The 22,399-nt window shown below is 43.3% G+C and overlaps 1 protein-coding gene across 8 annotated transcripts in view; it reads left to right on the top strand.

Annotated features, from left to right (window-relative positions):
• The window catches only part of Atxn1 (ataxin 1), a 470,135-nt gene that overhangs the window by 180,039 nt on the left and 267,697 nt on the right, over positions 1 to 22,399 (top strand). For all 8 annotated transcript variants that reach the window (XR_003851711.1, XR_003851710.1, XM_017801654.2 and 5 more), the window contains one exon: positions 11,893 to 12,019. The gene's annotated coding sequence lies outside the window, so the exon portion shown is untranslated. The remainder of the gene's footprint in view (positions 1 to 11,892; positions 12,020 to 22,399) is intronic.

The following is a 22,399-nucleotide window of genomic DNA, read 5'->3' as shown; positions in this document are numbered from 1 at the left end:
ATTTTTTTTATGTGAGTTCTGAGAATCAAACTTGGGTCCTCATTCTTGTGAGGCCAGCACTTTACCAGCTGAGCCGTCTACGTGTCTTATTAATCTTGATTATTAATAGAAAATAACAGTTTACTGCAGCTTCATAAGAAAAAAGACCCAAATCACCACCACATTCAAGAGTTCCATGTACTGCATAGATTATCTCCTTCCACTTTTTATTTTGGAGTTTGTTTTATTTTTGAGAAAGTTTCAATACATATCCCCAACTAGCTTAAAACTCATGGTGAGCCTCCTACCTCAGCCTCTGAGTGCTGGGATTACAGCTATGTGCACCTGACTTGAAGTTTCCTAAAAGTGAATCTATTTAAGCCCTGCTCTGGTGACACTCAGCATGAAGCACTGTCAGTCTGATCATCCCCAAAATGTGTCCCAAGTGGGTTACAGTGACTGAAGAGAAAGGCTGGTATCTAGACATCGTGTATTTCTAAATAGTACCATATGCCCTTGTGATGATTGTTTTTATTCATTATTAAGAGATAGCCCTGTTCTAATTCATTCAGCTGTATATGTATATGTGTGTATAGATGTATGCATGTGTGAACACATATGTGTGCATGTGGAGGCCAGAAGCCAACCACAGATATTGTTCATCTTTGGGAGACATCTACATTATTTTTGAAACAAGCTATCTCATTGGGGCCTGGGGCTTGCCAATTAGGCTAGGCTGTTTGGCCAGTGAGCCTCAGGATCCACATGTCTCTGCCTCCCGCGCACATATGTGCCACAATACCCAGCTTTCTACACGAGTGCTGGGGATCAAATTCACTCTTTCATGTTTACCTGGCAAGCACTTTACCACTGAGCTAGCGCCCCAGCCCCTCAGCTCGTTTTTAATGGGTAACAGTGACAGGGGATGTAGAAGTTCTAGATAAGAACCTTTTGGACTTCTAAGTTTTGGTAGAGGCCTGTCCGGTTAGGTCTGTACAGACCTCAGAATGGGTGACTTCTGATTGTGCATGGGGGGATGGAATCTCCATCATAGCCTTTTGCTGACTTGCCCTGTGGTCTCCAGCCAGGCGGAGATTCTCCTGCTCCCTTCCCCAGCAGCTGCCGTGGCATATAACGTACTCTGTGGCACACGTTAAGCATCACTCTTAACTCAGTTTCTCTCCTTTAATTCTAGATTGCTTGTCTCTTCTTCCAGCTCAGAACTCAGTGGCTTCTCTTTGCTGTCTCTGGCCAGAGAGGTCCACCTTTCACTACTGGGAGGCCAGATATTTCCCACCCAGCTTTTCCCCCCACCATGGATTTCCTGACACTTTGAGTGACATCGAGGATTATGCTTCCTCTTTTGTTGAAACAGCTCTGTACAGCTTGTCAGGGACTTGCAGTGTTCTCAAAGGTGGGAGGCATTCTTTGAATACGTGAGGTAATACTTTCCTGGATGGGCATTACTGCCGTCATTGTGCCTGAGAAAAGGAGTGGTCTACGAATGCTTGGCAGGTCTAAGGGCAAGGGTGATGAAATTCCCTTACAAAACCCAAAAGAATTTTTCTCCTCCTTCCACTTGGAGGTGCTTATAACCCCCCTTTGCTCCCCGTGCTCCTAGTAGAGTCAAGGGCAGGAGCTCAGGCCGCTGCCATGCTGCTGTCCCAGAGCAGTGCAGTCTTCTGCCACTGTGCCAGGCTGATGGCGTTGGAGGTAGGATGCCACTGGAGCAGGGAGCCTGCTACCCAGCACCTGCAGCCGAGTGCATGCAAGACAGCCCATCAGAAAGCAGGCATTTTGTCTCCAAGAGGAAGCAAGGAGCCACTGAGATGTGGTGGGTGGTCCGGCTTGTTCCAACAGCTCCCCTGCAAGGATAATAAATGTTTAGCTTTTTGGTGAGCAGAGCCTGTCCATGGAAGGCAGAGCCCTTGAAGATTTCTTCTTAGACCTGTCTTGTCTTTGCAAAGGGCTCTGCTGTGCCAGAGGATGCCAGTGGATTTGATACAGCCTCCCCAAGGTGCTTTGGGGAAGAAGTGGGCTTCTGACCTCATTTCCCTTGAATTTAAACTGGGAGAGAGGAAGACTAATTACGCCCTTCTTTAGCACTTCAGTGAAATGCCATAATACTCCCCCAAATATAGTCTAGTCGCTGGATAAAACGGCAGACACACTTCTAACATCACTATGGACTACGAAGTCATTTTTCAATAGATTCTTGTACTTGTAGAAAAGGACTATATTAAAGGATTTTTATACATTAATATTATGGCCTCTTTTACCTTATGGTGATTTTAATTTTGTTACTGATCATGAAAGTGGTCTCATCATCAGTAGTGTCAGTTGAAGTCACAGACCCTTTCTTCAACATGTTTGTGGGCACCAATGCCTAACAGTAAATGTCAGATAAGATGGCTTTTATTTTTTTCTCAATGTATATTTTTATTGAATTTTTGTGCATTTCATAAAATATATTTTAATCATATTTAGACCCTTTCCCCATTCAAACCCCCCATAATGTATTTCATGCATTCTGTCATATATGTTAAGACCTTACAGTCAGTTTGTATGCCCAGATGTCTCTCAGTGTAAGTTCATCCACTGGTGTCTAGTCAGCCTACCTAGAATCATTCCCTTAAAGGAGATCAACTCTCCCTCACCCAGGAGTAATGGCGACTTTTGTTTTTCTAAAGATGGTATCTCACGTGTCCCAGGCTGGCCTCTAACTCCCTGCATAGTAAAGAATAATCTTGATATTCCAATCTTCCTGCCTCTACCTCCCAAGTGCTGGTAAACTAGGCATGCACCACTACACCTGGTTCGTGTGGTGCTGGAGACTGAACCCAAGACTTTGTGCATGCTAGGTAAGCAGTCTATCAACTGAGCTACATCCCCAGGCCCCAAGGTGGCCACTAATGTGTGAAAAAAGGCATAGGATGTATTAAAAACTTGTGCCTACAACACACACACACACACACAAACAAAAAACTGCTAGCAACACACACACACACACACACACACACACACACACACACACAAACAAAAAACTGCTAGTTCAGGGAACATAGATTTTCTTGATTCTAAAACAGGAGGTCAGTTTATAAATGTCCAGGGTTCACTGCTGGCAGAAATGCAGATTGACATAGTCATTTTGGAAAACAGTTTGATACTATTATGCAACAGTAAATATTCATATACCCACTCCTAGACCGTGCCCCAGGGTATGCTTGTGCGTATCGCTTCTAATAGACACAGCATGTTTCTAACGGGAAAAGAAATAGAAGCTGGAAAAACTTTAAAGTCCATCAATAGAAGAGAAAAAAATATATATATACATACATTTTCACACTGTGAAACTGTTAAAGGAAAAACTGACATGAGTTAAATTTAACAAAGTTTACTTAAGGAGGAAAAAAGGTTCTAGAACTGGGCAGAGTTCCAGAACAAAGAAGCTTTGGAATGCCCCCCACCACCACATACACAGGTTCTATTTATAGTCCAAGAAAAGGAAGTGACATACAGGCACAACCTGATTGGCTACGTTTGGCGTTGGCCCTATATAGACATGATCCGATCAGTTGGCAGCTTGTGATTGGTTGAGACTTATTTGCTGGGCTATAAACTTGTCTTAGATTAAGTTATAATTTGCTTATTCATCAAGTTAGGGTACAGTATCATTACGTCCAGAAGCTGTCAAGGACCAGATTTTACCACTCCAGTACAGGACCATGATTAAATCAAGCTTATTTCAGTTTAACAACACAGTGGAATATTATATAGTGAAAATGAGCAAACCAGTCACCTAAAATAAAACTTAAATCTTAGAAACAATATGGGGGAGGGGCGTAGTCACAAGAGACTATTTTTAGCATAATAGAATTATTTAGGAAATCTAGGGCCTGGCAGTGTCTCTCAGTTGGTAGAATCATTGCATAGCATGCATGAAGTCCTGAGTTTGATCCCCAGTGTGCTGTGTAAACTGGGTGTGTTGGTGCCTGCCCATAATCCTAGCGTCAGGAGGCAGGAAGGTCAGTAGGTGAGCATCCTCAGCTATGTAGTGAGTTTGAGACCAGCCTGGCCTACATGAAACACTGTCTCAAAAAAGGGGGGGTCACGTGTACAACAAGGAAACATTAAAGGATCCATTTAAAAAAAACAATTAATTAAAAAATTCAGGATAGCAGTTTACTTTGGGAAGAGGAGGGCCTGGGATAGTCTAGGGGAAAAGCAATAAGTAGCATGTGCCAGTCAGATCATGATGTGCAAATCTTCTATCTATCTATCTATCTATCTATCTATCTATCTATCTATCTATCTATCTCTCTATCTAATCTATCTAGCTATCTATCTATCATCTATCTATCATCATAATCATTATCATCTATCATCTCTCTCTCTCTATCATCTATCTATCTATCATCATCTATTATCTATCTATCTATCCACCAATCATCTATCTATCTATCTATCTATCTATCTATCTATCTATCTATCTATCTATCTATAATCTCCTAATTTGTGTCCCCAAATCACCTCCCTTTATTGCCCTCCACCCAATTTAATGTACCCTATTACATATAAATATTTGAATGTGTGTGTATATGATCTATAGAGTCCAATTTGTGTCCTCAAATGTCCTTCAGTGTAGGTCCATCCATTGGAGCCTGATTAACCTACCAAGAGTCCCATTCTTGAAGGAGACCATCTCTCCCCCTCCCTGCAGCCATTGGTTGTCCAAAGTTCCTTAGGTTGGGTTGGGGTTTCTTACCCACTTCCCCGTGTCTATGCTGGGATTTAGGGATCATTGTGGGGCAGGAGGGTTGTGGGTAGTCCCTAGTGCTGTGCTTCAAATGTGATGTATATGTTCTTTCCATTCTTTGGCAGACTTCAAACTTAGAACAGTACAAGTATGTTCAAAGCTATAACATGGCTCAGTTTTCCATCTTTGCTCCCATTCTCTACCTATTACATGTAACAGTCTCTTTTCCTTTTGGGGTGTCTGTGTGTGTGTGTGTGTGTGTGTGTGTGTGTGTGTGTATGTGTGTGTGTACACATGGATGAGTGTGCAGGTGTCCGTGTGTGCAGATGTGCCTGGAGGATAGAGGTCAACCTTGGGTGTTATTCTTTGGGAGCTATCCACCTTGTTTTGTTTTGAGATAGAGTCTCTCATCAGCCTGGCTGTCTGCACAGCCAGCCCCAGGGATCTGCTTGTCCCCATCTTCCCCGTGGTTGGGTCACAAGCACATACTACACCTGCCTGAGTTCTGAGGATCGAACTTGGGCTCTCATCCTTACATGGTGAGCACTTTCCCATCTGAGCTGCTAGCCCTGGTACCAGTCTCTTTTCAGAGGCAATCTGGAGATCACACACGGATGGATAGAAGCTGTGATTTAATGGTGAAAGCTCGCTGGGTACAGAGGTTACAGGGGGCTGAAGATGGGAGTCAAGAGGAGTGAATTGCATAGGGCATTCCTGCTGTCTATATTGCTATTCCAGTCAACAGCTTGGAAAATCTCATAGCACGGAGGAAAGAAAGTCCATAAAATGAGGCCCTGGGATGGTTCAGAAAACCCGACTCGTCCCTACAGTGACTAACCCTGCTTCATGGGGCCGTTTTCTTGAGATGGTTATTATGAAAGGCTTGTTCCTTGGCAGTCCGCTATTGTTTTCTGAGCAGTGTGGCCTTTGGAGCAAGTGAGGTAGGAGTTGGCTTATACAGTGATGACATAGGTGCACAGCCAGGCAGATAGTCCTGGGCTCAGAAGTTCAAGACTTGAACAATTCAAGGTGGGTCTGTGAGAACTCAGAGCATGTGGGAACAAAACAACAAAGGTGGGAGATGGAAGCCAGGCCAGGTGCTGCTTGTCGGAGTGTTGACATCCGTGATGTTCTCATGCCTCCTCACAGAAGTGCTGGCCAGTTACCCAGAAGGAGGGCCAGCTTCCCCAGAGTTTGGTGCTGATTCAAGACAGTTGAATAGGGTACTGTGGGCTGGTGGCACCAAGACACATCACTCTCTTTTCTCCACCAGGTGAACATGTGGTGTCAACACTAATGAAATGCTCATATTGAGCACCCTAGGACCCCCGTGTCACTTAGTATTTTCAGATCAGAAAATGAGCACCATACCAGTGTTTTAAACTAGTTTCAGCATCTTTTATATAGTTTTGATGCATCTGGAAATGAAAATTCTGAGTTTCGTTTCACTAAAACATGGGGGCATAGTCTAACCGTTATCTTTGATGCACCTTTAAAAAGATTATTTACGTGTATGTGTCTGTGTGTGCACACATGCCTGCAGGTACCTGTGGAGTCCAGAAGAAGGCTTCAGATCCCTGGAGTTGGAGTTACAGGCAGTTAAGAACCACCTAATGTGGGTGCTGGGAACTGAACTCTGGTCCTCTGAAGGAGCTGCAGGAACCCCTAACCACCGAGCAATCTCTCTAGCCCCTAACCTTTAACCTTTAGGGCCTCTTCTCCACACTCAGACGAGCGACTACCTGTGTGTTCGCTGACATGCTTTTCTTGTTGTTTGTCAGCAATTTCCTGACAGAAGCAAATCTGAGGGAAAAGGATATTGTTTGGTTTACAGTTTCACGGGGGTTAGGCATGCCAGCTGAGGCTCCATGCATGGTGGTGGGAGCTTCTACTGTGATCTCTCACATCTGGGGAATCAGAAAACAGTGACCTCAGGTAGGAACAGGGCTGGTTATAAGCCTCTATGCCAGCACCTACAGCCCTTCATCTGTCAGCTAGACTCCATGTCTAAAACATTCTCAGCTATATGAGTTCAGGGCCAGCCTGGGCTGCATGATAAAATTATATCTTTTAAATGCTCAGCTCTGGTGCTTTGCACATATGAAATATATATGTACATATATGTACATGCGATAGAGCTCTGTGTGTGTGTGTGTGTGCCACATGGCATTTAGATCAATGCTATATACAATGATAGCATTTTAATGGCGTTTATGATGGCTAATATTGACTATGAGTTTGACGAGATCTAGATTCACTTAGCAGATAAATCTCTGGGCCTGTCCATGGGGTTAAGTGAGGTGGAAATACCCTAAATACAGGCAGCATTGTCCCATGCCTGGGGTCTCAGGCTGAATAAAAAGGAGAAGCTGAGCACTAGAAGTCCCCTCTCACTGCTTCCTGACTGCACCCATGTGCCTCAAGCTTCTGCCACCATGCCTTCCCCACCCTAGTGAACTATACCCTCGATCTGTGAGCCAAATGAATTCTTTCTCCGTGAGTTACCTTCCTTGAGTATTTTGTCATAATCACAATAAAAGTAACTAATATGTAACTAATACGGACTTGAAAAATTCCCATTGGCTAATATTTTTATTGTACCTTTTCTATGTGTAAATATGTTTAGAAACACAAATACTTAAGTACATGCTGCAGTTTCCTACAGTTTCCAGTTTGGTACATACTGTGAAGGTTTGTAGCCCAAGGGGTCCAGGCTATCCCATACGAGCTAGGACTATAGTAGGCTGGACGTCCACATCTGTGTTTCTGCCAGTACACTTTATGATGGTCACTTGATAATTTCTCAGAATTTCTTCCTGATATTGAGTGACGCACACCTGTATATGCACATTCCTTTTTGGCCCTTCAGAAAGTAATGACTTCTATGTGCCAGACCGCTGAGTCCAGGGGCTGCTATGATGAGATGAAAGTTTTGCTTTTGCTTTTAAGGAAATTGAAATATAGGGGAAGGAGTTGCTTAATAATGACATACAAGAAAGTATGGCCATTGCTTTTATACTGATAGGTAAAAGGAGGGAGGAACCGCAGGATAAGAGGGCCTTTTCTTCTTTGTAGGTACCATGGAATGTCTTCCCAGAAACGTGGTCTTCTCTCCAAGGTTTGAAAAATGAGCCACAAAGGAGGGCAAGAATTCACACAACTCTGAGCTCCTGGAGCTCCCTTGTTTGTGGGGGAAATGAGCCAATGAATCAAGCCAAAAATTGTGAAGCTGAGCTGGAGATGTAGCTCAGTTGTAGAGTGCTTTCTAGCGTGCATGAAGCTCCTGCACTCTATGGACTGGGTGTGTGTGCATGCGGGTAATCGCAACACTGGGAGGTAGAGGGCAAGGAGGGTCAGGAGTCTAGCTACGCATCAGGGAGTTTGAGGCCTGGGCTACATGGGCCTCGCCTTAAAAAAAAAGTGTGACACTGTGAGGAGTACAATGAAGACAGAATGGTCCCGTAACTGCACACAGGAGGTAGAGACCTGGCATGGACTCCTCCAGAGAGAAGGGACCTCAGCTGAGAGTGGAGGGAGAAAAGAACCCAAGGTCATTGGCTGAAATAGGGAGCAATTTGGGGGCAGACTGAGTCCAGAAGACAGCATTGCTGGGCCAGAACAAAGTGCTTTGACGGCATTGAAAGAAAGCAGAACCACTGACCTGCAGAGCTGGAAAGGGGCAGGCATTGGGAATAGACACTCAGTGGAAAGCCAGTGCAGGGCAGTAAGCAGGAGCTGAGGGGAAGGTGGTAGAGGAATGGGCTGTAGGGGCCAGGGTGCAAGGAAGGAAGCCAGTCACAGCGCCCTTGAGATCATCCATATGAGTCATGAGGCTGCAGGGGAGAGTTGAGCTCTGTGCCAGTGGCAACAGTCAATGACTTGATGGTTGAACAGGAGCATAATTTGGAAGATGATGCTAGTGCTCAGCTAGAGAACATGAGAAAGGGCAGACACCACCCTGTGTATTTCTGGAAAACACCAGGGGGAAGTAGAGGGAAGACATCACAAATGAATGGCAACTATAGGGGTTGGAGAGATGGCTCAGCAGTTAAGAGCACTGACTGCTCTTGCAAAGGACCCGGGTTCGATTACCAGCACCCACATGGCAGCTATGAACCATCCTTAACTCCAGTTCCAGGGGAATCCGCAGCCCTCTTCTGACCGCCACACCATTGCGCAACATGGTGCACTGACATACATAAAGGCAATACACTCATACACATAAAAATAAAAAAATAAAATATTTTAAGAATGCCAACTAGAGGTAGACCTTGAAGAATGAGCTATTATCAAGGAGGGGCTGGCTTGCTGACCCAGGGACAGTCATTGCAGAAGCCCACAAGCACAACCAGAGCAGAGCAGATAAATATCTACAGCGTACACATGCATAAAAGGGGATCATCCTCCATTTTCTGGTATGATGGTGGCATACCCAAGGCTGAGTATTAAGAAAAGAGGTCCATTTATCTCAGTTTGGGAGGCTTAAAGTTCAAAGAGCATGGTGCAGGGCCTGGTAAGGGCCATTTGGCTTGTCAAACCATGGTGAATGGTATGTTGGGAGTTCCTGGGAGAGAGAGACCTCATGGCAAGACAGGAAGCCAGGGGCTAGTCTTGCCCGCCCCCTTTTTGTTTTGTTTTTAACAAACCTCTTTAAAGAACCAAGTCAGAGCCTCAGGAAAGCTATTTCACTCCCTTCTGAGGGCAGTGACCTCAGTGACTTAATTTCTGCCTACCAGTCTCCCCCTCTTGAAGGTCTTGCCACAGCTCACTTAACATCACCACAGTGGGGACAACATTCTAACACATGCTCCCATCCTTCAAACTATGTGCAAACCACGACAGGACCCATACTAAATTTTGTTGGTTTCTTGGTAAGTTTATGTTTATTTTGTGTTGCTGTGATTTTTGAGACCTCAACTCTAAGAATTTGTAAATAGGTAAACATCTTGAAGCTCTTTTTATAAAGCTGTTTACCTATTATGCATAAAGTATCTCCATTTATTTCTGTATATTCATTTAGATGATTTTTTATTTTATTATTTTCCTGCTTAGCCCAGTCTGGCCTCAGACTCCTCATTTTCCTGCCTCTACCTGCCAAATGCTTAGATTACAGGTGAGCACACCACACTGAGCTATTATCTACCTTCTTTTTAATGAAACTGAACCACGTAGGTAGGGCTTGGATTGTACACCTTTGTCTTTTTAAAGCACGAACAGTTTATTGAGTAGAGTCTGAGGGAGTTGTTAGCTGGGCAGAAATAGTTTGTATGTATTTTAGGCTTTTATTTAGTATTTCAACATCTAGGTTTGGCATTATCTGGCATATTTTTAATTTGCTGAACTAAAGCCTTACTTTTCCTGTTGCTGTTATAAAATACCCCAACAAAAGCAATGGAATGGAGGAAGGGCTTATTTGGCTCACAGTTTGAAAATACAGGCCACTCCTCAGGTAGGGATGTAGCTGCTTGAGGCAGCTGGTCACATTGTATCCACAGTCAGGAAGCAGTGAGCCATGGACACAGGTGCTCAGCTCACTGCCTCCTTTTGTTCAGTGCAGGATCCCAGCCCAGGGAATGGTGCTAGACTCTCCAGGGTGAGTCTAGATTTAATCAAGTTGACAGTTGAGATTAACCATCAGTTCAGTCTCGGTTATAACATAAACATACTGAGTTCAGTTGAAATTGGAAATTAAAATCAAAGGACTATCCTATCCAAACATTGGTAATATTAGAACTTAGGTGATGTGTCAACTTTGGGGAGAAATGACGTGATATTGACTTAGTGTTAAAATTTTAAATCATAAGCACATACCCGATGAGGATTCAGTTCTGTAGCGATGCCATGGGCCTGGCATTATAAGCACGCTGTGTGAACCACATCAACCTCACTACTGACTTTATCATCACCTGCCTGTCTACACCCAATCAGTTTTCTTGTGTGTAGTACAGAGGTGATGGGGATGACTGGCTTGCTCATGAAGCGATGAGGAGGTGACCTGATTAGCTTTGCACCAGGAGCTTTGTGGACATGTGGTCTGTGCGGTGATGGCTTTGGGTGTCCATTGTTACCATCTTATTCAACAGAAAGAAACTCAGATTTTGAGAGTAAAATCGTTGGGCTTCTGACATAAATACCTGACTGAGCTTCCAGAACTCAACGACTTGTAAAAGAGTCTTAATAAGAAAGCTACAATTCAGCATGTGTCTGACAGTTTCTGGGGAAGAGCTAAGGACTTTATATTTCTCTGAAACCTTGGAATCAAGACTTTTCCCTTTTAAACTATTTATTACATCTTAATCTATTTATCATGTACTGTGTGAGTCAGCCATGCACACCTGAGCCACTGTGCATGTATGGAGGCCAGAAGATAACTTAGAGGAATCAGCCCTCCCCTTCCACCACATGGGGTGGAGGGATTGAATCAAGTCATCAGGCTTGGCAGCAGGCTTCTTTATCTACTGAGCCATCTTGTCGACCTCGAGGAGAATTGTATTGATGTTGATGTTCTTCAGGTCAGGGGATGAAGAAGGAAGCACTTGCTGGCCAGAACTCACTCATGCTGCGGAAGCGGCTTGTGCTAGATAGCTTTAGTGTCAACTTGACACACCTGGGTTGAGGGAGCCTCAGTTGGGGAATTGCCTCTATTGGACTGGCCTGTGGCCATGTCTGAGGGGCATCTTCTTGATGAGTGATGTGGGAGGGCCCAGCCCACTGTGGGTGGTGCCACCCCTGGGAAGGTGGGCCTGTGTGGCACAAGAAAGAAGGCTGAGCAGGGGCCAAGGGAGCAAGCCAGTAAGCAGTGCTCCTCTAAGGCCTGTGCTCCAGCTCCTGCCTCCGGGTTCCTTCCCTGAGTCCCTGCCTTAGGCTCCCTGATAAACTGTGACCTGGGAGATGTAGGCTAAATAAACCCTTTCCTACCCAAGTTGGTATTGGTCAGAGTGTTTTGTCACAGCAATGAAGAACAAACTAAGACAAGGCTGATCTGCTTACTGAGTTTTTTGACTTCTTAGTTAATAACAGTGAGAGAGAGAGAGAGAGAGAGAGAGAGAGAGAGAGAGAGAGAGAGAGGTATGAAGTTTCTCTTTTTAGTGACTTCACATAGTGTTAATTAAGGCCACAAAGCTGCCTAACCAAGAGTCTTGTTTTTATAACCACAGGTTCGGCCCTCTCACACTGAGTCCCTCTATTGCCACCTTTTCTACTCAAGAAAAATCTGTGTGAAAAGCTCCACTGGGGAGGAGCCGGCTGCTGTGTTCCACACTGCGATGAAAGCGTACAGCACAGGTGAGCAGCTCCAAAGCCTCTAACCAAAGTAATCGTTGTTTACTTATCAAGTTCCAAGACAAGTAAAGGGGCAAGTCTGTTCTTACACACACACACACACACACACACACACACACACACACACATCAGTCTACTCGTTAACATATTATCTTTCTACTTATTCTAATTGGCTCTATAAAAATAGATCTGCTGCTTTTTTGCATGTATATGTGTGTGGTGTGCATACACGTGTGAGTATGTTGACTCAACTGTGAGTTCACACATGTGTGCAGCTTCATATCTATGTCAGTGCATATGGAGGCCCAAGGTTGACATTTCTCAGTCACTCTGTGCCTTACATATTGAGGCAGAGTCTCCCAGAGCTCATTGATAGGGTGGTCTAAGTAGCCAGCTTGCTGGAGTACCAAGTGTCTCTTCCTTCTAACCGCTGGAATTACAGGTGGGCCACAATGTCCACATGCCTTTTACATGAGTTCTGGTGGTGTGGACTCTCTCTGATCCTTATCCTTGAGAAGCACCTGTTTTATCCACTGAGCCATCCCTCCAATTCCCATTGCCTATGTTTTCAATAGGAAAGAAAAGAATATTTATTTTGAGATGACTGATTAAGATGTGTGATAAGGCATAGATTTAAAAAAAGGATAATTTGGGGCTGGAGAGTTGGCTCGGTGGTTAAGAGAATATTTTTTAAATTATGTAGGTGTTTTTGTGTGTCTGTATGTGAGCATGTGTACATGAATGTGGATGCCCATGGTAGTCCAAGGGGTTGGATCCCCCTAGAGCTGGAGTTATAGGTAGTTGTGAGCTGCCTGACATGGGTGCTGAGAATCAAACATGGGTTGAGTGTTTGCCTGTGTGAATGTATGTGCACCACATGTGTGCAGTGCCCACAGAGGCCAGAAGAGAGCATTAGATCCCAGGAACTGGAGTTATGGATGGTTGTGAGCCACTGTGTGAGTACTGGGAACTGAACCCTGATCCTCCGCAAGAGCAGAAAGTGCTCCTAACCACTGAACTATCTTTCTAGCCCCATATTTGTTCCTCTAATAGTCAACATTATTCAATAGTAATATATTTTTCCAATGAAATTTTTCATCATTATATATTATACTATTAATCATGTATCTCAAAATTCATTCAGTTGATCCCCTCCAGCTGGGCACTGAGTAATTTAGATATATTTTTTACTTTTATGATACCAAATGTTTATGTAGCTTGATTTTAGTCCCCTTATTAGTGGCTTCCTTAGGATAATTGCTTATTGGTGAACAGCATAATGGAAAATTTTCAGGTATTAAGAGTCTTGATACTTGTTTTTAATCAAATCATACTAGATCCTACTTTCAGGGGAAATGTCCTCACAATCTTCTGATGCTGAGAGTTCCAGAAATAAGAAAAGTCTTTGCCAGTTGATGATGAGAAAAGGATCTCTGTATGTCTGTGTGTGAGAGGACGCATGTACATGAAGAGAAGAGGATTTTCTTGCAGATTGTACTGTTTTGAAGAACTTTTCTTCTGTAGACAGTAGCACACTTAAAACTTGCCAGATTTTGACATTTGAGAAATAATACTAAATCAAGGAGGAGTGTAAGAGCCCTGGGGAATTTTAAGTTCTTTCTTTCCAGCCAAGTATTTTTAGACAATTGTGAAATCACTGAATAGCCATAATTCTCCAATGGAAAACAAAGTTTTTCACTTCTTAAAAAGAATAAGAAGGTGTTTCATAAAAGCCTTCATGAGCATCTTTCTGTAGTTAGACTCCTCATTGGTTAGGAGCATGTGGGTCTGTGTAGAGTAAAACATGCATATGTTGTGCACAGCGGTAGGAAGGTAACTGTGTAGAGTTATGGTAGCCCTACAGGACACAGAGGCTGCAGATTCCATAGGTCAGCAAATCAGAGCCATTGCTCTATAACTATAAGGACCAGAATCCAGATCCCAACATCCATATGACAAGCTATGCCTGTCACCTCATCTAGAACGGCAAATGGAGACTGGCTTACAGCCTAGCCTAGAAGACAGGAGGCCCAGGTTCAGGGAGAGACTCTGCATCAGAGGAATACATGGAGAGAGATAGAGGACAACATCCGATGCCCTCCTCTGGCCTCTCCAAGTGCACACAGATGCATGCGCTTGCACACGTGTGTGCATACATGAATGAATGAATGGATGAATGGATGAATAAATAAAATCTTTAAAAAGAGAAAGTGATCATGATATAAGTAAACAAAGTGTGATACCAATGATTTTTCCCTCCTTCCTCATGTTTGTTCATCCTCCTCTGATGTCTGAAGGAGTCTAAATATACTTCAGAATGAATTTAATTAGTGTTCACCAAGTCAGCGCTGTCCAGAGAACGCTACTCACTGGAAACCTTCAAGGCAGAGACAGGGTTTTGGAATCACTACCCTGTCACCTGGCTGGGACATCCAGGCATCAGCCCTGCCACAGGTGCCCGGGGTCAGTTCTGAGTAACACCAGAACCTCATTCCTACCCAGACTGCCTTGTCAGGGTACAGAAAGTATCTTGGGTCAGGCAGGCTGCAGGCCTCCTGTGAGCCACAAAGTGCGTGTCCCTAGCCTCCTGGCACCATGTGTGAGCTGCCCTACTTGGCTCCTGTCTTCTCCCTATTGCTAAATAAGCGTCATTTCACTAAAAGGAAGAGGAAGAAAGTGAAGTCAGAAGCACCTCCTCCAAGTGCTTGCAAGGCAGCGCCAACCTACACAGACACCAAAAGGAGAGCTGGGCTCTGAGTTCCTGCACCCTTGACTACATCTCAAGATTGAAGGGAAAGCGGCCAAAAGGTTACTTGGCATCAAATGAGGCAAACACAGGGCCACTTGGATGGCATCAGCAACTGCCTTTCACTGGTTCTACAACCGGCTTGTGTGTGTAAGGCGCTGCGTTCACTGGGGCCTTAATTTCCAGTCTAATTTGGACAGCTCTGTACTGAGCAAAACAGAAACATCTGAATTCCTAATTAGGAGATTTTAGCTGACGAATACCTCTTTAATGGTCATAAATAAATCTCCTTTAAGTGACAATGGAGGTGAATAAGAAAATAAAACTTATGTTCAGACATATATGTTTATTTAAACTGAACAAAATTATAAAGTTCATGGGAGAGAGGACAAAAAAAATATGCTGGCAAATATAGGTCAGGAAAAGAGTTCACTGTGTTCTTCCAGACTCAGATGAGGTACCTCATGAGTGTGTGCAGGAAGGCTGCGTGTAGCCGCAGCAAGGATGGTAATCACACCACCATATGGAACATTTGGTATTTGGATAGCACTTAGCTTCCTTCTCAACGACAGAATCAATAGCGACTCAAACAGAGAGGAAGAAAGTTGTCTTTAGCTGTGGATCGCCGACTGCTGTGCAGAAATTCAGGCATGGTGATTAGCCAAGGCTTACCAGAATGAGCGTCTCTAAGGAGGCAGGAGAGTGGGCAGTATTATTTCAGTGTATCTGATGGTGCTCTGACCTTGGAGCTGGCATCTGCAGTGTTTTGCTCGTCACCCTTCCTTAAGGACAGCTGTGCAAACCCTTTTACTCTGCATCCATGAAGAAGAGCTATCTGCAAGACCGAGCCAGAGTATTGCTGAAAAGCTCGTTCTCAGAGTTCCCTAGGGAATTGAGGGGATCCTAGGATGTGGCCAGTGGCAACTAAAGCCTAGCTTCCTGGATCTAGAGAAATACAGACAATGCCTTTATATGGGAAACTGTGATTCATCACTCATTCATTCATTTGGCAACTGCTTCATGAGCCGAGTGATGGGCACCACAGATGTGGAGGGACCAAAGTAGATGTGAGGTTGGGCATGATGGAGCTCACAGAACTGGGGAAGGTACCACCAAAGACATCATCAAAGGCTTGAAAGAGTAGGGAGCTGAGCTGGACTGTTGAAAGGGAGACAGTGGATGGACCTCAAGTGAGACACTAGAGAAAGTCTCCAGTGGAGAAAAACCTGTTGTGTGGGAAGGCATGACACAGAACGAGCCACAGAATATACAGGAACTGGTAAAGTAGAGCTGTGGACAGATACTCAAGCCTGGGAAATGAACGAGTTAGGGAGAGGAACCCACTGCAAAACTTCCTTCTAGTTCACCACTGCCAGGGTGGTCTCCCAGTGGAAGCAATCTTAGTTTTTAAATTTAATTTTATGTGTATGAGTGTTTTGCCTATATGTATGTAAGTGCACCCATGTGTGCAGTGTCCACAGAGGCCAGAAGAATGCCTTAGATCCCTTGGAACTGGAGCTATGGATGGTTGCTATCCGTTATCTGGGTGCTGGGAACCAAACCCAGGTCCTCTTCAAGAGCAACCAGTGCTCTCAACCACTGAGCTATCTCTCCAGTCCCTCAATGAAAGAGATTTAAATAGCACATCTTGGAAGTACAAATGGCAGAGCATTTGACTAAATAACACATCTTGCTCACAACGAACATCATGGAGAAACTGTTCTAGTTTCTTTGACTATGGACATGTTAAAAGAATAGACAACATCCTCTGTCTGTCATGGTGTGTGGAAATGTATTGGTCCTTCCTCATCCTCAGAGGAAATGCTTCAAGGCACATGACTAAAAGTGAATAGTTCTGAATCTTACATATACTGTGATTATTTTTCCTATACATACATACCTATGATAAAATTCAATTTATACATTAGGCAAAATAATAAGAAAAATAAAAGTTATAAAAATGTTTTATAATAAGAATTGGTACTTTGGTGCCATTATTAAGTGAAATAAGGTTTCTTGAACATGAGCAGCTGCAAAACCACAGCAGCGGATCTGTTACTCAAGATGGGCACTAAGTAACTAACGGGGGGGGGTAGCAAATACCTTGTGTGTGCACAAGATGATTCTTGTCTCAAGTGGGAAAGAATAAGGCAGCATGAGATTTCAGCATGTGACTCAGAATTTACCAATTATGTGTTTCTAGCATTTTCTACTTACTTTATTCAGAATAATGTTTGCCTGGATAACTAAAACTATAGAAAATAAACCTGTAAATAGCAGGGACTGATTTACTTTCTTTAACCACCAACCAAATAAAGAATTTAGGTGATTGCTTCACCAGAATACATTTATCTTATTCTTTAATTAGCTATAGCTCTTTGTGTGTGGGGGGGTGCACAAGTGTGTATGTGCACATATGTGTACATAGGTGTAGATGCTAGAGGCTGACATCCACTGTCTTTCTTAATCACTCTCTACCTTATTTTTAGAGTCAGGATTTCTCACTGAACCTGGAGCTTGTCAATTCAGTCAGGTTGTCCACTGAGCTCCAGGGATCTCTAGTCCCTGTCCTGAGATTGCAGATATAGACCACCAACACCTGGCTTTTATGTGGGTACTGGGGATCCAAAACTCAGGTCCTCATGCTTGCCAGCAAACATTTTATCTACTGAGCCATTTCCCCAGCCCCAACTCTTTTCTTACTGTATCCACTGTGATTTACCTCAGAGAGTGGGATTAATTATATGATTAATTCCTCCCCTTATATATAAAAGCATAATTAACATTAAAGAGACTTCAGGTTCCAGATCAAAACTGTCTTTCTAGTTGTCACATCTTAGTCACTTGAGTAATTTGTGTCCTCCCTCTCAGTATTGTGTATGGGATTGGGGCTCTTCTTCCCTTTGTTAGAAATAAAATCCAAGGTCCAAGGACCCTGTGGATTCCATACAAAGAACATGCAGACAAAGCCAAAGTAACTGGTGAGGCAGATTTTACTTTTGCAAAAGGGAGACTTATGTGATCAACCAGATCAGCAAGCACACAAAGGCCCCAGAAGCTTGGGGGACTTTTATCCCTGGTGCAAGAGAGCTGTGCCTTTTCCCCATTGGCTGGGGTCCAACCTCCCAGTCTTCCCTGATTGGCTATGTGCGAAGGGAGAAGAGCTCCACTACTCCAGGCTCAGGATATCAGGGCTTTTCCTTAAACAAAAGTCCTACAGGATGTGGTGTGAGTAAAAGATTAGAATTCCTTCTCATAAACCACGTTCCGAGTTTGAAAGCTGCTGTTTTTTACACCTTCCTCCCTCCAGTCCTGGCTGCTTGTAGTGGTCTTCTTCCACACACTATGATCTGCTCAAAAGTCCCTTTTCTCTCTTTCACTGCATTTCTAAGCCACGTTGAGGTGATGCTTAATGAAGGGACAGCCTGAGGCAAGGGGACCCACACTGTGGAGTACCCACCATTCCTTCAGATGTCTCTTGGAACTGAGCTCATCCTTTGATTCAAACAGTATGTGCAGCATGAAATGGGAAGTAAAGTCAGGACCCACCGTATCTTTACAGAGAATCTTGCCCTTTGAGCCCTCATCTAGAATACCACGCACAATTATAAATAGACTTTTCAATCTTTCTTGTTGCTTGAAATGAGAAAAACATTCTTTCAGCACTTTGATGTGATACATAAATTCAGTCATTATCTTGGGTGGTGGACAAAGAAGGGTCCTGGGGGATTAAGGACAGGTGCCCAGGTCAGGAGGGAAGCACACAGCTCAGTGAGCTTGTTTACATTATAAACAGTAACTTTTGATGTCAAGGCAAAGTAAATTAGTCCAGATTATGCCCATCTTGTAAAAGTCATTCCTAGCCTCCTTTTGTCTTTAATAGTCTTTTACTAAATGTGGCATTTTGGTTTGGAATTCACTGTCATTGATGGGCTCTTTCCCTCTGTCCCTCTTCATTCTTCCTCATCAACTGGTCTCTACTGGGGTTCGAGTACCTGTTATGGAACAGGAGCAACCACGTTTCTCCTTTCTTTAACAAGCCCAGTTTAGTCATCCACCCCACTGCACTACCCACCCAACAGACTCATGCGTGTACACAGAGACACACACACAGGCACACACAGACACAGACACACACACATAGAGAGACACACAGACACAGACAGAGACACACAAAGAAACACACATACACACATACAGAGAAACACAGGGACACACAGACATACATAGACTCGGACTCAGACATACACAGACACACACAGAGACATACACACAGACACAGACACACAAGGACACACACAGATACACACACACAGACACACAAGGACACACACAGAGACACAGAGATGCATAGACACACAGAGGTATGCACAGACACACACAGACGTACACACAGACACACATAGAGACATACACATATACAAACATACACCCAGACACAGACACACAAGGACACACACCCAGATGCACACAGAGACACAGAGATGCACACACACAGACACACACACTCACACACACACATACACACTCACACACACACACACTCAAGCACAGAGTACGTTCTGGGACACAGGGCCATCTCCCATTTCTATTTGTAATGCACATCTCCATGGTGAAGGAGACCATTTTGATATTTAATTTAAATATTAAATATTTAAAATAGAGATCTCCCTCAAATTTATCTTTTAGGAAAAATATGTTCTTCCCTTTCTTCTGCATTCCCTTCAATCTGGAGGTAGCATCCATAATTCATAGCCCATTTGGGAGAAGACATTATTTTGAGACACTTAATGATGTTTTTCATGGCAAAAGGAAAAAAAGTACGGTCATAGACTCAAGAGTACATGGTGTTTTATATGTCGACACAGCTTTGCAAGACTATTTCAGAGTACATTACAGACTCTAAAATAATCTACTAGGCTTCTGTAGGAAGTGTTTTATTCTTTAAAAGTTTTATTAATAAGATGATTTATGGTGCCAGTGAGAAGACATTCACATAGTTGTAATAACTTTCAGGAAATAAGATAGTGTATATGTGTGTTTTGTGTTTTGTTTTTTTAATGTGGTAGAGTAAACACATTAGGAAACGTTTGATTCCAAAACCTACCTACCATTATGTATTTCCATATGGGGACTCTGATGCTGTTAAGAATCTTCCCCAATCACCCCTGCTGCATTTGCCTATCTATCTATCTATCTATCTATCTATCTATCTATCTATCTATCATCTATCTATCATCTATCATCTATCTATTATCTATCATCTATCTATCCATCATCTATACATCTATCTATCCATCTATCCATCTATTCACCTATCCATCTATCCATCTATCCATATGTCCATCTGTCCATCTATCTATCTATAATCTATCTGTCTGTCCTTATAGCTCTGACTGGCCTGGATCTCCTAGCAATTCTCTTGCCTCTGACTCCCAAATGCTGTAACTGAAGGCATGCACCACCACTCCCACCTCTTGTTGCTTTTGATGTTGGGAGATGGTCTGTTCAAAGCGGGAACAGCCACTAGAAGTAGAAGTATAACTCATCTATGACTTTATCAAATGATATCAAAATGATATTTTGTGGTATTTTTTCTTTGAAACATTTAAATATATTTTCTCAGTTCTACAAAGTGAAATAGTCTAGCTTTTTATATGACAGTAGTTAAAGGTGGAAGGAAACAGTAAGAGCATATGCCCCATTCCTCTTCAACTCAAGATCTGCCAGCATTGCACCATTAATCCCATTCCTTTAAGCTGTGTTTGCTATGAAGTGTTCATTTGGTAATTATCAAAATTTCTATCAGATTTTGAAATAATGTAATAAACATCTTGGGGACAGATGTAGTGGTTCATGCCTGCAATCTTAGCATTTGGAAGGATGAGGCACAAGAATTATCAAGAGTTTGAGGTCAGCCTGGACTACATTCCAGACCATCCTGGCCTATGCTGTGAGACCCTGTCCCAATTTGAAGGAGGAGGAGGAGGGAGAGGAAGAGGAGGAAATTTCTAAAAAACAGCAAAAAAAAGCAGGGAATGTAATTTTTTTTTTTTTTTTTTTTTTTTGAGTTAACAAGAAACAACTCTGTGCCATACAATATATCAAAAGGTGTCTTCTTAGGGCTGGAGAGATGGCCTAGCAGTTAAGAGTCCTGGCTGCTCTTACAGAGAACCAGTTCCCAGCACCCACATGGCAGCTAACAACCATCTGTAACTCCAGTTCCAGGAGATCTGACACCCTCTTCTGGTCTCCACAGACGTTACAAGATACAGGTGCACTTACATACTTGCAGGTAAAATACTCATGCATATAACATAAAAATAAATTTAAAATTCTTTTTAAAAAGAGGTGCTATCTCTCAAGTTAGATTAAGTGAGAAGTATATTATTGGTATTTACGTTTCCTATTGAAACTTGGAAAGCGGTTTCTGTGGCTTGGCCATTACAGTCCCACCTTCTCGTTTGCTCCTCAGAAGTCTTCTTTCTTCTCTGTCCATTTTACTTCGCAATGGAGGAAATAGGTTCCTGGGAATGCCACACTTGCTAGTCTTCCAACTATTGCCTATCCTGGGACATAGTTAATGCTCCTTAAAGTGATTGCTGCTGCTTCTGTTGTGTCTTTTTCACCTTCTACTTGACGGGTTTTTTGTTTTGTTTTGTTTTTTGCTTTTGTTTTTCCTGGCGATAATTGGCTTGAGTATCTAAAGCAAGTAAATATAACTAAATGAAATGAAGTACACATTGCTGGCACGCTGCATCTTAGAACCTGTGGTGGTATTTGGCCTTACTGGCAAAGATGTGGTCCTCTGAGTGAACAACCCCTGGGCTTGAGAGTCAGGACTTTTGAACAAGGTGCTCAGTGACACTGTGCCTCCAAGCTCCCTGTCTAGAACATGAGTGGGCTGCACTCTGAGGATTCTTCCACTTCTAAAAATTGTCACCTTCAATCTTTGGTGCTTTGAGACTTTAAAGTCTCTGTAGAAGGAATCTATGAAAACCCACAGTCTCTGTTTACCCAATCCTGGTGCATTTTAGTGGTTTCTTTGGTTCGTGTCCTCCGTGTTCAGGTGGCGCTAACGACCTCCCTGTTCCTCCAGGGATGATAGTAAAACAACATCAAACGAAAGGGAACACGCTCATCAGGCACAGTGGCAAGCCCCTTCCAGATGCCTAACCTCTTAAACTAGTCTCAGGATGGCACAGAGGGACCATCACTTCTCTTGGCGCTGAGATGCAGCCATCTCTGGAGTCAAATTTGGCAGCTGTGTCATAGTCAAACTGCAGGGCTGATATGACAGTTTAGGGAAAAGGAGTGAGACAGAAATAGCAGATTTCAAAATAATTCAATTAAAACAGCAGGCAGAGTACAGTTGGGTAAGGAGAAGGCAAGATGATCAGCCTCAGAGCCCGACAGCCTTCACTGTTCACAGAGTGCAGTCCAGAGCCCCACAAGTGCCACCTAATGTCGTGGCTAAAACATTCCCGTTCAGAGAACCCACTATACCCTGAGGAAGCAGGCTCATCTGATGCATTGTTGAACCAGTCTTGGTTCTCTCTCTCTCTCTCTCTCTCTCTCTCTCTCTCTCTCTCTCTCTCTCTTCTTTTTTTTTTTATTTTATCTCTATATATACCCCC

The sequence above is a fragment of the Nannospalax galili genome, unplaced genomic scaffold (genome assembly GCF_000622305.1).
Source record: "Nannospalax galili isolate Female #2095 unplaced genomic scaffold, S.galili_v1.0 scaffold923, whole genome shotgun sequence".
NCBI lineage: Eukaryota > Metazoa > Chordata > Mammalia > Rodentia > Spalacidae > Nannospalax > Nannospalax galili.
Note: the sequence above shows the minus strand (reverse complement) of the source record. Positions and strands in the feature narration are given on the sequence as shown.